Source organism: Anas platyrhynchos, chromosome 1, assembly GCF_047663525.1.
Source record: "Anas platyrhynchos isolate ZD024472 breed Pekin duck chromosome 1, IASCAAS_PekinDuck_T2T, whole genome shotgun sequence".
Taxonomy (NCBI): Eukaryota; Metazoa; Chordata; class Aves; order Anseriformes; family Anatidae; genus Anas; species Anas platyrhynchos.
In genome coordinates this window covers 178,727,296-178,742,423 of record NC_092587.1, presented here as the reverse complement: position 1 = coordinate 178,742,423, position 15,128 = coordinate 178,727,296, and the positions used below count along the sequence as shown (strand labels likewise).

General features: G+C 50.6%; 3 long non-coding RNA genes across 6 annotated transcripts; 1 reads left to right on the top strand and 2 right to left on the bottom strand.

Moving 5' to 3' along the window:
* Nucleotides 1–1,209: 1,209 nt before the first annotated feature.
* LOC119715722 (uncharacterized) lies at nucleotides 1,210–5,918 on the top strand. 4 transcript variants are annotated; one of them, XR_005263115.2, is made up of 5 exons: nucleotides 1,210–2,561; nucleotides 3,209–4,035; nucleotides 4,330–4,436; nucleotides 5,421–5,546; nucleotides 5,623–5,918. It is a non-coding gene; the product is annotated as an uncharacterized lncRNA (long non-coding RNA). The 4 variants fall into 4 exon arrangements; XR_005263114.2 differs by having other exon boundaries at nucleotides 3,782–4,035; nucleotides 5,421–5,918; XR_005263111.2 differs by having other exon boundaries at nucleotides 5,421–5,918.
* Nucleotides 4,490–8,594, bottom strand: LOC119715720 (uncharacterized). The gene is made up of 3 exons (XR_005263103.2): nucleotides 8,015–8,594; nucleotides 7,382–7,523; nucleotides 4,490–5,481 (listed from the first exon to the last, which is right to left on the bottom strand). It is a non-coding gene; the product is annotated as an uncharacterized lncRNA (long non-coding RNA).
* A 114-nt stretch (nucleotides 8,595–8,708) lies between these two features.
* LOC106015628 (uncharacterized) lies at nucleotides 8,709–15,061 on the bottom strand. Its single transcript, XR_001187783.5, has 4 exons — nucleotides 11,384–15,061; nucleotides 10,803–10,915; nucleotides 9,311–9,470; nucleotides 8,709–8,887 (listed from the first exon to the last, which is right to left on the bottom strand). It is a non-coding gene; the product is annotated as an uncharacterized lncRNA (long non-coding RNA).
* Nucleotides 15,062–15,128: the final 67 nt, after the last annotated feature.

Genomic DNA, 15,128 nt, shown 5'->3' with positions numbered 1-15,128 from the left:
CGAAAATAGAAGCCAAGTCACATCCATGGAAAAAAAATTGGCACATTTAAGAGACAAGACAGTCCCTAGCTTCAAGAAACATGAAGACTTGAGTCATTTTTCTTGGATGTGCTCATTTCATTGGCAAGCAGCGCAAGTTAAAATCCCCATTGTTGAGAAATCTGAACTCCCTTCTGCCTTAAAATATCCGTACTCGGTATAAGATGGCTTATGACCTTTCCGTAAGTAAAAAGGTACCACACTGAGCAACGATTTCAGAAGTTTGGTGAGGATTTTGTCTTGGAAAAATGCAGTCTTCAGCCAAAGTAAACTCTGGTGCGATAGAGATAAGCTGGTGGAAGCGGCTTGTTTCACAGCAGCGTGCTCTGGACAAAGTCATCTTCTGTCTAGGATGGGAGCAGTCCCTCCTCCTCCAGCGGGATGTCAGGAGGACAAACCTGGGGCAACGTTCAGGCTGCTTGTGTGCCACTGCCTGTCACAACTCCTCTCCATCAAGAGAAATCGAGTCGGAGCAGTCTGAATCATTCCCGTTTGAACGCAGCAGTCAGAACTAAAGCAGGCTCACAGGGTAGGGGGTGTGGGCACACCTTCAGGTGTGACGGTAAGGGGAGGGCCCTCTGATAATCCTTGAGCCTGGATTTTGCCACAGGCTGCTTTAGGAGAGGATTGGGCTGATTTTTCTTGGCTTCTCATCTAATTTATCTTCTTTGAAGGCCCATTTCCCCCACAAGCAATAAGACAGCCGCGTTTTTGTTGTTTTTTTTTGTGTGTGTTTTGTTTTGTTTTGTTTTGTCGCACGTTGTCAGTTCCTAAATTCTGGGAAACTTTGTCCCTATTCAGAAAATGAAGGTGCGTGTCGTGCAGGACAAGGGCTCTGCTGATGCCACGTGAATCATTTCCTCGGCCAGAGGCAGCAGCAGGGACAGACGGACGGGTGTTTTGGCCGGTGTCGCCCCACGTGTTGCTGAAGTTTTTCCTCGCAGGGCCATGTGAGTGGGCTGGGGTCCCCAGCTAGCGCAGGTGGGAAGGAGCTCGGGGCTGCTGAGTCTTGAACTGTCAGAAGCACTGCGTGTGGCTGCTCAGGGGGGCGTCACTGCTGAAATAAATAAATTAATGAGGAGTTATGGAAACAGCTCTGTCCTCACCAGGCGAGCTTTAGAGGCCAGCACGCTGCTCTGCCCGTACCCGTAAAGCCGTCCCGTTGTGCAGGGCACCTTAATGCTGCTGCTGTCCCTTCTCTGTAGGATGGGAATCAAGGTATTTCTTTCCTCTCACTCTTTTATCTTCACCCAAAGAGATGTGGATTTCAGATTCACCCTGGGGAAAGGGCTGCATCCCCCCAGTCTGCCCATCTCCGTATCCATCGCTCTAGCACAGGGCTGTGGGGGAAGGCAGACCCCAGCAGTGAAGCTCCCGGCCGTATTGTTTAGTGCCTTGTTGTTGCCTCCAGGATTGCTCTGTAAGAAAGTTAAGTTCCCTTTTAGGGCCATCTCTGTTTCTGCCCTTTGTTTCTCTTCCTTCCTTATTTTCCTGCCTCCAGACGTAGCGACACGCATGATTTATACCAGTGCAAGCCCTGCGGTGTTGACCTGAAAGGATCTGCAGCTGCTCTCGTTAGCCTGACTGGCAAATTACTGGGAGATTTGGACTCCCCAGAGCCCGGAGACATTTTGCACTAGGGCGAGTTGCTCTGCCCTGCTGGCTGCCCAGTTCCTCTTGTGGTCTGCGTGGTCTCATCCTCGTGCGAGTCGCGCTGGCGGGCAGCCAGGTTCCACTTCTTGGTGCCCGTGAGCTCCAGAAACTGCAGCTGGTGTGTTTCTCTAGATAGCTTGATACCTGCTTTCACCTGGTCCTGGTCTCTATCCTCGGAGAAGTCCCGGTGTCTCAGCACAGCTGCTCCAAGTGCTGTTAACTCCTAAAGCTCCTCGCAGAGCGGTGTTCGTTGCGTAAGGGCTCGGACGGTGCCACGAGACGCTGCTTGGTCCTTCCCCCTTCCCCAAACTGCCGCTCCCAGCAGGGCTGAACAGCACACAAAAGTTCAAACACACTCGCTGGCTTCTTTACCTTGATGGCAGCAGGTAAATCATGCAAAACCAAGCCCTTCCATCAGACTGCCAGCAGGGCAGGGTTGGCACACGCTTCTCCCAGTCACTCCTGTGACTCTCCCTTAGGACACGATGCCTGAGGGTGGCTCAGGGCATCCTGAATTGCTCTCAGCCTCCTTTTGACTACCAGTAGCTGTACCGTGTTCTTCCAGATGCCAAAAAGAAGACATTTTAATAATAAAATGTCCACGTTAGGTGAAGCCAGAAGTCTGCTTAGCTCGGCGTGCTACATCCTGCATAACACCCGGTGGTTATCCAACACGGGTGGGGTGTAAATCACAAAACAACTCTCAGCATGAAACCTGCGACACAAAGTCACCCCCGGACGAGATCAGTAATCTCAGGAGCCATGTTCCTCTTTATTTTTTGAAGTTTCCAAACTGAAGCTGAGGACGAGGGAGAGCATTTCCATCCCCGAGCACCCAGGAGCCTGGTGGTCAACGGATTGTCCTGCAGGTAGGTGGCCTGAGTCTCTGCCAGGTGAAGAAGAGCCTTGTTACCTATTTGTTGGCCAAAAATTACAAGTGCAGAGCCTGCGTATAAATATGCAAATAGTGCAGGCAAGGTACAGGAGCCACGACCACGACATTTCCACCCCAAAGCAGCAGCAGTCAGCTTGTGGGGGCTGCACAGCCTGAGAGAAAGGAAAGGGAAATGACTTCTGCGTTCGGACAGGGCCACGGTGCCTGAGAGGAGAAGCTGCATGATCCCTGAGCTCTTCTTTGAGCTGTGTGGTTTAGGCTTATTCGAGGCTGCCTGTCCACATAGGAGAGCTTTTGGTACTTCAGGTAACTCCTCTTCTAATGCACTTTGAGCGAGGTCCTACAATTGAAGCAGGAGCAAGCAGGATTGCACCGTGTCCGCAGCAGGACACCTACTGCACCCGCCTGTCTTTAAGCCATGTAAAAACACTTCTCCTTCCCTGCCAAATATCCTCTGATTCTCAGTGCACGAGTGAAAACAAAACAAAAAGAAGGCAAAAGAGAGGAACTCAAATGTGGGTGCAATCCCATCCTTTTAAAGGCATTCAGGAGTTCTAGCTGCGAGCTGGTCAAACTCGCAACCAAACCCTTGTTTTGCTTTGTTTTGTTGTTTTCTTTCAGCACAGTGTGACTGCTGAGGCTGCACAGGATAACTGAGTTCAGCTTTGTCGAGCGTTTTTAGTCCAGCAGCAAGGAAGAGTCGCTTGGGGGGAGCATCTTTTTTAGATGAGCCCCACAAAAACCTCTCTGACACCCTCTGCAAATGAAGTCAGTCAAGGTAGCAGCACAGGGGAGAGGACGCGCAGGGTCGGAGCCACGTCGGAGGGCACGCAGCCCTGCGGATGCTAATCCACACCTCGGAGCCACCCTGCACAGAAGTGCACATTACCATCAGGGCTCATTCAAACGCCCCTGCGGCTCTCCATCAGTCCCCATTGTTTCCTAATCCCGCCGTAGCCGATGCTGGTTTTATCCCAAATAATTTGCCGTGCTCGCTGCCCTCCCCGCTGACTGAGCCGGAGCACGTTAGCGATGCGTGACTGCATCTGGCTCTCTGCTCTCAGGTTAGCGACACGACAGAAGCCTTAATTGCACTCAGCTTCTTTGCAAAAGCTCGTTTTGGGGGCAAGCACGGGGATATCTGTGCATCTGAGAACTCGCCAGCAGGGGAAATAACCATTTGCTCCCTCCTAGCACGGCAAAGCCCTCCTGAGCAGCTCTGCACGGATAAATTTCCATCAGATGGATGGAAACCTTGCAGGAGCAGGACCAGCACCAGCCGGGCAGCCAAGGGCAATCCCATGGATGTGGGCAGCAGAGGGGATGCTCGGCCCCGTCAGCTTTTCCTGCTGAGAGCACAGCCACAGCTGGCCGGAGGATGGGGTGGACACAGGGGCTTCAGCACAGTCACCTCCTGTCCCAAAAGCATCATCCAGCTTCGGAGCCAGGTAAGAAATAACCTGGGAACAAACCCAGATGGGAATGTGCTGTCCTTGTGGGGTCTCAGAGCTGCTGGGTGTGTGAAATGCAAAATGTAACGTAAAATGTGATGTAAAAGAGAAAATGTCATGTAAAAGACGTGGTCCTGGGCAACCAGAGGTTCCTTCGAACCTCATCCAGTCTGTGACAAACACATCTTATGTATACAATGTGGAGGTGTAAAGAAAAATTGTATTGATTAGATGAATCTCTATATGCAGCTGTTGAGTTTGTGTGAAAGGTGCCTCCTCTCTTCACCCCAGTTTCTGGTGCCCAGGATGGGACATGTGGGATGACCCGACCTGATCCTAAAGGGCTCCCCGCACCTTCCCGAGGGGGACGTGCTGAAGCCACGAGGAAGGACAGAAAGGTAACCTGGTGGTTTGGGGGTCACAACTCCAGATTGGGGCTCGGGAGCTGCTGGCTGAGCTCGCAGCAGGCACCAAAATCCCCCTCTGGAGCAGGACCCTGGGGAGGAGCATCCCAAAAGGTGCTCCCCACTGAGAAGCCACCTCAGGTGCTACGGGACCTGGGCCGGAGTGCGGCATGGCTGCCTGGCAGAATTCATCTGGGGACCTGTGAGACCCAAAAATAAACTCAGGAACCTAGGAAGGGTTTTTACCCTCGGTCTGAGCCTTGAAAGTGCAGCTGGATGTGTTGGCCCGGCCCTAAAGCTGCTAGCATTAATACAGGCAAACGAGCCCCCTAAATAGAGAGTAAGAGAGGAAAATGCCAGGACCAAAATAGCTGCGTTTTGCAATTCCTGTTTTCTGAAGCATGCAGCTCTACTAACAAGGGCATCTTACGTCTGTAAGCCCTCCAGAAGAGGAAAGTCGTAATGAAATGCTAACAAGTGTCTTATCTTCACTGAATGCGGATTCACCCGCTTCTAATTTTCTCTTCTTTGTAACTTGTGAATTTTGGAGTTCATTTCCATATTTTGTTAAATTTCTATGCATCATCCGTAGCTGAGTTTTGTAGCATTAACCCCCCAGTGCATGACAATTTTGTAGCCAAGTGGGGTCTGCAGGCTGGGGGGTGTCCTGGCACAAGACAGGCAAATCCAGTGCTAAAAAGCAGGAAAATGGGATTTAATAAGGGCTTTCTGAGATTGCCACCGTGATGGTGAGTAACGTGTGGCAAATGGCAGTGTAAATATTCATCCCTCTGACTTTTTTGCTGTTTGTCTTGATACTCCTTTCGCTTCATGGAAAGCCAATATTTGGAAGGAATTAGAAAAAAAAATTCGGAAGGAATTAGCTAACACAATTAAATTACACAACGAATTATTTGGGCAGTCCCAGCTCCTGCAAGAGGTGAGCCTGCCGATGTCTGTCCTGGTGTTTCACTGCAGGGAAGGACAGCTCTGGGTGGGAAATCCGGAGCCCTGCACACCCCGATGATGCTCCTGGTACCTGAAAAAATAACGATGAAGCTGTGGCAGTGCTGTAGCTGACCTGACTCAGCACATCAGCCCCAGGTATCCATGTTTCTGTGATTTTTTTTCACCCAGAAGAGGCACAAAACCAGTATCTTTCCCCCATCTTCTTTCCCAGACCCACCGGTCTTTGCTGAGCACCAGAAACCACCATTGTGCTCCAGTTTGCTCCCTGTAAGCTTGCCTAAACTCCGATGCCATCAGCAGTTTGCTGTGTCAGTCCCCAGGAGACATCCAGGACACCAAAACAGCCGTGGTGTTGGGAAACCACTTGGCACACAGCTCAGCACCTGGTGCTGCGTGCTGCTCCTTTCACCTTTTCCTCCTGCGTTGCACCGAGAGCCACGAACGACTTTAAGCGGGTGACTAGCATCCCTCAGCACTTCTCAAGGACGCCGTCACCTCCTTAAAATAATGAATCCCTGATTCACGGCAAGTAATTTCATGGTTTCTGTGTGCTTCGCTGTTGGGTCTGGGATGTGGAATCAGTCGTTGTCCCCGCGTTATGTGTGTCTGAAGGTACCAGGCACAGCGTGTCGCACCCACACGCATTGCCTGGCAGGCTGGTGTGTGATGGCTGAAGGAGATAATTTAATCTTTAATCTCTCTATTTTCTCCCCAGGGCTTGCTGGCTGCTGGCACACAGCTCCTGCACATCACGGGAAGCAGGGACAGCGTGTGTGAAAGCAGAAAGGACGGTGCTTTCCCACACTCTGCCTTCAGAGAGCCCAGCAAAGTACAACCCATGGTGAAACCTGCTGTCAGGGCCCAACAGAGTGGTCCAAAAAATGTTTAGTTGAGCTAAACTGGCTGTGAAGAAACCCAAGTGCAGCAGAACCGGCCACCGGCGCTCTTTACAGGACTTGTGTCTACATCTAAAGACAGAAAACGATGATTGGAAAATGAATTACCAAGCTTTTACTGGGTTCCTCTATTAGCTGTTCCTCCCCTTTGCTGCTGGAAAGTGTGTGGGGTCTGCTGAGAGGACAGCAAGTGTTGGTGGCAGGAGGGAAGGTGGCCAGCCTAGGTCTGAAGCCACCCAGCTTGTGGTCCTGCTTTGCTAGCATTCGGTATCTTCTCTAGGTCCCTTCCCTGTGCTTTGGCTTCACAGGGCGGGTTATAGAGACGATTCCTTGTGCCATGGACAGGGCTGGCACTTTGGGATGTCACCGCTGCGACAGGCTGCTTTGGACCAACATTTGGGATCGTTGTTCTGGGGCTGCAGGCGTTTCACACGCCCATCACCACGATATCTTCCACGGCTCTGAGTGGCCTTGCAGAGCTCCCCTACTGCTGAGCCACCAGAAACGCGACCTGGGCAGCAATTAAGGAGAGCTTGTGCAAGGCATCTGCCCCCTAATTCATTGTTTCTCTTCTCGGCATCCTTTAGGGGAATAAAGTGGAACGTGGGTGCTAAATAATGAGCGCGCTGAGGGATTTATTGCTATTTTAATGTTCTATAAGTAACTTCCAAAAGCTACAGCTCCGAATAACATGTGTATATTGGTCAGATATATCTAAGATATGAAGTTTTAATAGCTCCATTTGTCTTCCTGAATTGCGTTTCTACTAGATTTACAAAATGTGTTCATATTTCACTCGCTCCCTGCCCATAACGATCTGCATAGAAATCTTATCATCACCAGTTTAACTGCTAGATGAGGAAGTTAAATGCGAAGGGAAGGTGAACAGCGGGTGGCTCCCTCACCCCTCGTAACCTGTGAGGATTTCTTCTCTGGCTTCTGCATCCCCACGTGTGTTCCCAGTGCTTGATACCACCCAAAGCAGCGACTGTAATTATTATCAAACCACCAGCAGCACCTAGCAAGAGCCCGAACAAAAACCCCGACGTGCTCGTTATCGAACCAGGTACTTACACCTAAACGCATCTCAGCCTCTTGCATCTCTGGAGGAAGCAGGATGTTTTTTCTGGCACTTTCCCCACGGCAGCCTCGGAGGTTCTGAGCACAGCAGCCGCCAGCCAGCTCCGAGCAGAGCCCCCCTGCGCTGCTGTCACAGCTGTGAGTGTAAATGAAAAAGCAGTTATCTTTGGTAGCCTGCAGCACTGCTATGTCATGCAAACACGGGGCTGCTCTACTCCTTTTACACTGGTGGAGCAAGGATTCACTCAGTATCCTCTACACAACTTCAAATATACCTATATTTATATATATATTTATATAAAATCTGTCGATAACCACAGCGACACACAGAGTGTGGAGCCCGGGAGCTTTCTAAGGGTGACCAACCCAAGTCTGCCTCCGAACTGTGCCCCTATCACCTTTGGTTGTTCCAAAGGGATGAAGAAGCTTTGCAGGGCTTCTGGTTTTGCTGCTGGTGGTTCTCCTCCCTGCTTATGTTTACCTTGGCAGGGCAGGAAATATCAAGTGGCGTCGCTGCCGTTTTGCTGGAGGGCTTCTGGGAGGTCCTGGTGACTTATTAGCTGGCTCAGAGCATGAAAAATAGCCGGGGAAAAAGAACAATATAGACATCCATCCTTCTCTTTTTACCTTGGATCGGGTCCCTGACCTGGCTCACCACCGGCTTTGGCTGGAGGGGCAATGCTGGAAGGCTGAGCATCGAGCCCTGCCTGCAGTCTTCCCGTGTGTCACTCGTGGCTGTGGAAGATAAACAAGTTACTGGGCTGTGCCCGTTCCTTCTACCTCTCCCCACCCCTCCTGACCACGTAAATTGGTATTAAATCCCACTTTCAGCTATATTGTAGTACCCACACCAGGCTGGCTCGCACCTGGTTCAACTCAGCCAGATTTTACATCAACTGTGTTGAATCATCACCAAACGATCCGTGAGCAAATACTTGGAGAAAGCTCCCTCCCCTCTCAGTTACTGCACAACCACATTTTTCATTTGTCTTGTGTTGTCGTCATCATGCGTCAGCTTCGATAGAGCATTGCCAAGAGGGTTTTGAGCATATATATATGCTCAAACTACATATATATATGCTCAAGATAGATATATGAAAAATATATGGTTACTATGGGAAATTTGTTGGGGTTGGGGCACCAGTGGAGGATTCCCACCAGAGGATGCTCCTCTGGGGACCTCCTGTTCCCTCTCTTGCCAGCTGGCCACTGGGCAGAGTTTTCCTTTCCCTTCTGCTTCTCTATTTTTACTTTTTCTCTTTCCCCAAAAGCGACCTTTGGAGTCAAAGCTTTCCAGCAGCTCCAGATCCCGTGACCGAATCTTTGTGCAGCTCCACCTGCCTCAGCATCCTCCAGCCCTGCTGCTCCTGCTCCAGGGATCACGTAGGGATGGGCTCCAGGTGCCCAGGAGATAAGGTCCACGTGGTGCTTTGATGGTCCATCCATCCTTGAGGCAGCCTTGCAGGGTGAAGCCAAGGTTCAACATAAAGGCAGAGAGAGCTGTGCGTAAAGAAATGTCCCATGTAGGTGAGTTTTGCATCATCGTCCATTATTTTCAAACATTTGAGGCAGCATCAAGGATGAAAACAAACTCCTGCCCTTAACCAAAGCAACCCAGAAGGCTTCCCGTAGTGATTAATGGCTTCGGTCCAAAAGGGGGAGCACGGAAACACAGAAGATGAGGCCAGGATCCGTTTCCCTGCCTCTCCTCTTCTGTGTCACCATCTCAGTGGCATTTTGCTGAGAAGAGCAATGCCAAACGGGTTCATGATGCACAAAACACATTTGATACCATTAGAAAGCCATTCAAGAGGCTGAATGCTGGCCTGCTTTAAAAAGTGACAATGTAAAAACAGAGCTCTCTGGCTTGACACGTCTGGCCACGTAGAGCAGATCTCTCCGCGTGCCCAGAAAATTGCTTACCTTCATGACTGAAACGAAACCCTCTGGCTGAAGGCACGTCCCCATCTGCTTAGCCTTATGCGCGTGTGTCGTCTGGTTCCTTCAGTCAAAATAGCTGTGCACGTTGTTATTTTCAGAGCTTGGGACGCTATTGCCATGGGGACCGGAGATCCAAATAGATCTGGAGAGCAGATCACGAGAGGCTTTAAAATAAAATCGCCGTTTCTGCCAATAATCACGTGAAACCGGCAAAACGTTTCAGGGTGTAAGCCTGGGGGCTCGCTGCTTTGCTGACTTCCTACAAATGGAAGTTACTGAGACAACAATATTGCATTTGTTTGGAACAACACGGCACCAAATGTGCCGTTATTTGCAGGCTTTAAATATGGAGAACCTCTCCTCCAACGAAGGGGACGCGGTGGCAATAGCCAGCTCTAGTGGTATGTGGTGATAGCAGAGATAGAACTGCGCTTGAATTTTCTCCCATTGAGGCACACGAAGGGAAGCATGCCTTGTTCCAGGTTCCCACAGCACTGCATCTGTGCCATTCTCTATGAGATACACTTCCATATGTATATAATATGTACGAGCAGAAGCTAAGGCTTGTTTTGCAGAACAGCAGCTGCAGGAAGCTGCCTCCTCTTCTGTCGTACACCTGGGTGTAACCTCTGCAGCGAACTGATCTCAGCTCGCACAAATGAAGCGAAGTCAGGGCAGGTTAATACTTGGAGATGAGAGCAGGAAAGAAAATCCGCCTTTCTTAGGATGCTGTCATCAGAGCTGCATTACCCAGGGACAGGAACAGCCTGATCTGGGAGGGCGCGGGAGGCACGGCCTGCACAACACGCATGCAACAGGGAAATACGCCTTGTGTTGCTGGCACCAAGGGCAGCAGAAGCCTCCTGAGCCACCCCAGTGAACCCTTTGCCTTGTCTGCAGTAATTATTTGCCTGAAATTGCCTTTGCTTATAGGAAAAATTCTTAATCTGACTTAGTGAAATCACATCGAATCCACTTGAAGGCTCTCGATAACCCTGGATGACGTGAGCGCTGAAAACTGCTTTGGTGTCACTGCAATTCCACTCTGAGATATTTCTGATTAAAAAGAAAATAATAATATTAAAAAAAAAAAAAAAGAAAGCCAATTTCCTGCAGTGCAGGTACTAAGTCCTGCAGCTCTCAGAGGCTGTGTTTAGGAGTAAAAGCATACTGCTGACACGTGCCAAAATCTGAAACTGAGCATCGTGGTTTGGATGGTGAGGTAGAGCCGTGGGGGATTGCCCCAAGCTCATTCAGTCTTCAGGACAAGGCTGTCTGGTTTGCAGCAGGTGGATCTTCTTCATGCTGGAGCTTAGGGGCTGAAATGTTAACCTCTACCTGCTCTCCCCCATCCGTCCAGGTCCCCTTGTCACTCTTTGCCATGACGCAGAACCAAACTGCTCCTGCTCCAGAGGGTGAGGAATGTGGTACCCCACACCCTGCGACCAGAGCACTGAAAGGAGGTCTTCATTACCTCTGCAGAGAAAGTTTCCCCAATCTGATGACATTATTTGCTTTGTTACAGAGCTCTTCTGCAGTTATCTCCCTTCCAGACACGCTTCCCTCTCACTGACATATTCTGCACATCTGTAACGAGGAGAAGAAAGCAAACTCCCAATTATGCCAATTAAATTATCCACTTTGAAATATAAATTAAGAGAGCCATCCTGCAGACAGTCACTCCCAGGTCCTCGGGGACCTTTCCTGTAAACAGAATCCCTTTGCTGTCTCCTTCAGGCATGGCTCAGCCTGTGTCAGGAATTTCCTGGCTCTTTTAGGTGCTGGGGCTTGGCATCCCCAGGCTGTGGGTGCAGGAGGGTTTGGGCCGTGGAGGAGACCTCCCAGAGCTGTTTCCACCAAAAAAAAAAAGCAGTGAGCCCACCATTTTTTGCTGGTGGTGGTACTGCCCAGCCTCCTAATGCCATACCCCAGGAAGGTGATGGACCCATGGCTCTGCAAGCTATATCTCAGAAGCTTGGCTTGTGTTCAAGCTAATTAATTAACATTAATGAAGCATTAACATTAATTCATTATCTAATTAATTAACATACTCACCAGTATGGACCTTGATTTGAGCTGGGACTGATCACTGTGGTCTTGTCTGGTGATCTGGGCTTTTGGCTGGCTGCTGTCCCCTGATGAACTCTTCTTGGAAGTGGGCCCTTGTCCATGAAGCCCCCACCCCATGTCCACCCCTGGCCCTGGTCCACCTTCTCTTACTGAGCTGCTCGCTGGTGGTTGGAAACAGCACAAAATGAGGAAACTCTGGGGTTTCTTGTGAGAATAGCGGAGGATGAAAGTGATACTCCGTCCCAGGAGGAACTTGCCCTAATTGTCCTGCCAGAGTGTAGACAAAGATGCTGAGGCAGCAGTCTGGCTCTTAGACTGAACCCAGGGGGGCTGCGAATAACCGGAGGCGTTACAGTTCCTCCTTCACTAGAAATGTCCCCCAGCTTCTGGAAATGCTGGTGTAAAAGCCAGCTGTCCCATCGGTGCTGCTGTTCCTGGTCTGCAGATACCAAGGCCTGTGTAAACCCAACCCCTGGACTGCTTCTTCCAAAGCCAGCCTCATGCCAGCTCCTCCGCCAGTTCTTCGTGTTCCCCCAGAAGCAAAGCCAACCCTCTGGGACTGTCCTGGCACAGATCTCCTCCTCCTGTCCATCAGAAAAGCACTAGAACAAGAAAAAAAAAGGTGATGCTTCCCCCAACACTTCCCCAGGTTCGTTTTCAGATGAGGGGTTTCCTGACCTGGGTGTGTATCTTTGACAGCAACTTTCCTTGGGTTTCTTCTCTTTGTTGAATCTCTCGCCTCTCCTTCAGGCACATTGACTCGTAGCATCCACAGTATTTCATGGCAGCCTTTAATAAAGCTTGAGTCTTTACCAGGATTTACTCTACATTCATTACTAAGTCTTAGTCACCATGAGGTAAGAACATAACTTTCCCTATGAAGACAAATTTTGAGTTCAGTGACAGAAAGTACTGCAAACACGCATCAATAGCCTGCCTCTATCAGACAAGGGAAAGCAAGCCCCAAAAGTTAACATCTGCTGGGAATTAGGGAGCACTTGAAAAGCAGCAAATTTTATAGAGAAAAGCCCCCTCCTGCTCCACTGTGATGATGGTCTGACATTGTCACGGCAGTGTTGCAACCCAAGCTGGAGATGCTTAGGCATCCCATTTTGGGATGGGTGAGGAGGACATGAGACCGATGAGTGGTTTAGGTGAACTTAGAGACTTAATTAATTATCCTTGCACCTTTCTGTGATTGGATGTGGCATGATTTTATTTTTTTGTTTTTGACAGCCAATTCAGCAGCAGCAGTTTGAGACCACACCACCTCGCCAGCTGCCCCCCTCTTCTGCTGGGAGCACCAGGAGGCACCCACACCTCCTTCATGCCACGGGCCTTGGCTTCAGCTACCTGTGACTGTGAATAGAGAGAATGGGGAGCCGACACACGTTTATTCACCTCTCCTGCCTTCTGACAGCCACTGGCAGGGTGGGACTGGCAACAGGTCGCGTCTTAAATCACCGCACCTAAATCTCCCCAAGCCTTCTTGCAGGGACAGCCAGCAAAAGCGTGACTCGGATTCATCACATTTCCTTCATGTGCTGGTTTTATTGCAACTATATTGACCGGCAGATATAGACAAAGCTATGGACTGCAGAAGAGCAAGTGACTGGCTACCACAGGAGGAAGCAGCCTCTGACACTGCATTCTTGAGGTGATTTCCACACTATGGCAATGTCACCAGCTGGGTCAGTTTGTTCAACTGAAGCCAGCAAATTGTCCCAGAAATAAGCACAGCTCAACACCATTCAGTCATGGGATACCCAAAGAGCTGTTACAGTCCTGCATCTCTGAATTGTTATGAAAGATTTTTCCTCCCCGTGGCCCTTAAGTGACAAAATTTATGTCGCTGGGGCACTGAAGGCATTCACAGACCTTGCTGGCCACAGCAGCCTCCCTCCTTTCCTTTAATCTCTTCCAGTGGCCCAGGAGCCCCATTTCAGCCCACCTCAGGGCCCGTGGTCAGGCAGGGCTGTGGTGGAGCTGGAGACCAGCCCAGTGCAGCATCGTTAGGGCAGGGACTGATGGCCCATGGGGCTGAAATGGAGTGTGGGGGGCCAGCACAAGGCCAGTAAATCCTATCAGTGTGCTCAAGGCCTTGACATGTACCTTTCAGGTCTTGGTGGCCAGGAACATGTTAATATGAAGCTCATGTGCTGAGGAAGAATGGCTACCCTGAACCACGGGGTTCACTCAGTTTCCAAAGTAGCGAAGTACTCGTAGTATCTGTTAATGACAGTGCCAAAAAGTAGTACTTGCTTAACTACCTCAAAATGTTTTCTCTCTGACTACATGCAAGTTTAATTATGCAGTCATGAGCACCACTTTATTCAGGCAATAAAGCTGATCCAACTACCATGTAGCTCTGTCTGAGGCATTCAATACCTGAGGGTCTACTAAGAGGAATCAAGCGCACCGCAGACACTCCCATAGGCTTCCATCATGAGGAGGAAGAAATGGGATTGGAAAGACATCGCCACGATTGCGTCTATAAATTTTATCTATCTGGTGGAACGGGTATAGATTTATGGATCGGTAAATTGAGTTGTCGCAGTCTGGGCGCTTTCCATTTCTTATTTGTAAGTTTTCCATGTTACTTCATAGGTTATATTGAACAAAGCTCCTCTGTTCGTGCCAATGGCCAAGAGCTCCTGTGGAGGATGGCTGCAACACCCTGTCTGGCAGTGACCGAGCCAGCGTCGCTCTGATGTCCGAGCGGGTCTGAGTAAGCCACAGCTGGCAGCTGCAGCCTTTCTTGGCGGGTGAAGCAAAGCTCTCAGCTCCTGAATCTGCTTCAGCAGCTCTGCCAAGGACAGCTGGGTCCAGTTCCCCTACAAAACTGCAAGCATCGGGCCCCGAAGCCACCTCTGACATGAGCAGCATCGACAAATGCCGTCATGCTGCTCGTGCCACGTGGGCTTTGCCTGCTCTGGGCTCCTTGCTCTCTTCCATTGCTCGCAGTGGTGGTGAATTTACCCAGGTAAAAAACACACTGAGAGGGAAATGTGTCGAAACTGCGTGGAGACAGGAGGGATGGAAATGATGGAAACGCTGCACTGGCCCCTTAGATACACACATTTGGCACACAGCAGAAAGACGGTGACAAAGCACGAGTTTTTTTATTTTTATTCCCCTGCAGCAGGCTGCAAGCCTCGCTACGGCCGGGCGGGCAGCGGCGGGGTCACCGCCATTTCGGGGACGTGAAGAAGGGCTGGGGGCATTGAGGAGCTGAGTGATGAGAGGGGGACGCTCTGAAAACGGGGTTCGTAGGGACACGCTGCAGGTTGTGAGGCGTTATCAGGCAGATGGTGAGGCGTTATCAGGCAGGTTGTGAGGGGTTATGAGGCGGGCTGGGTGCGAATGTGACACATTTTGGGGTATTTTGTGTGGGGGGGGTGGGTTTTCTTATTTTTTTCTTGGGTTTTATGCTTGAGAAACACTGTTTCAAGGCGGCCTGGGGGGTGAAGTGATTTAGACGGCTGTGTGTGTGGGGGATTTTTTGGCATCAGAGGAGCCAACAACCGCCACGGCCATGCCGGGACCAACGGCTCCTCGTGCGAGGCCACCACCCTCAGCGTGACAGTGGCGGGAACGGTGGGGAGAGGGGGGGGGGGCGGGAGAGGGAAAGGCGGCCCAGAACTACACCTCCCATCACCCCCCGCGCCACGCCGCGGGGCCGAGCCGCGCCGCCATTGGCCGAGCGGCGCCCGCCGCTCTGGCGGTTGCT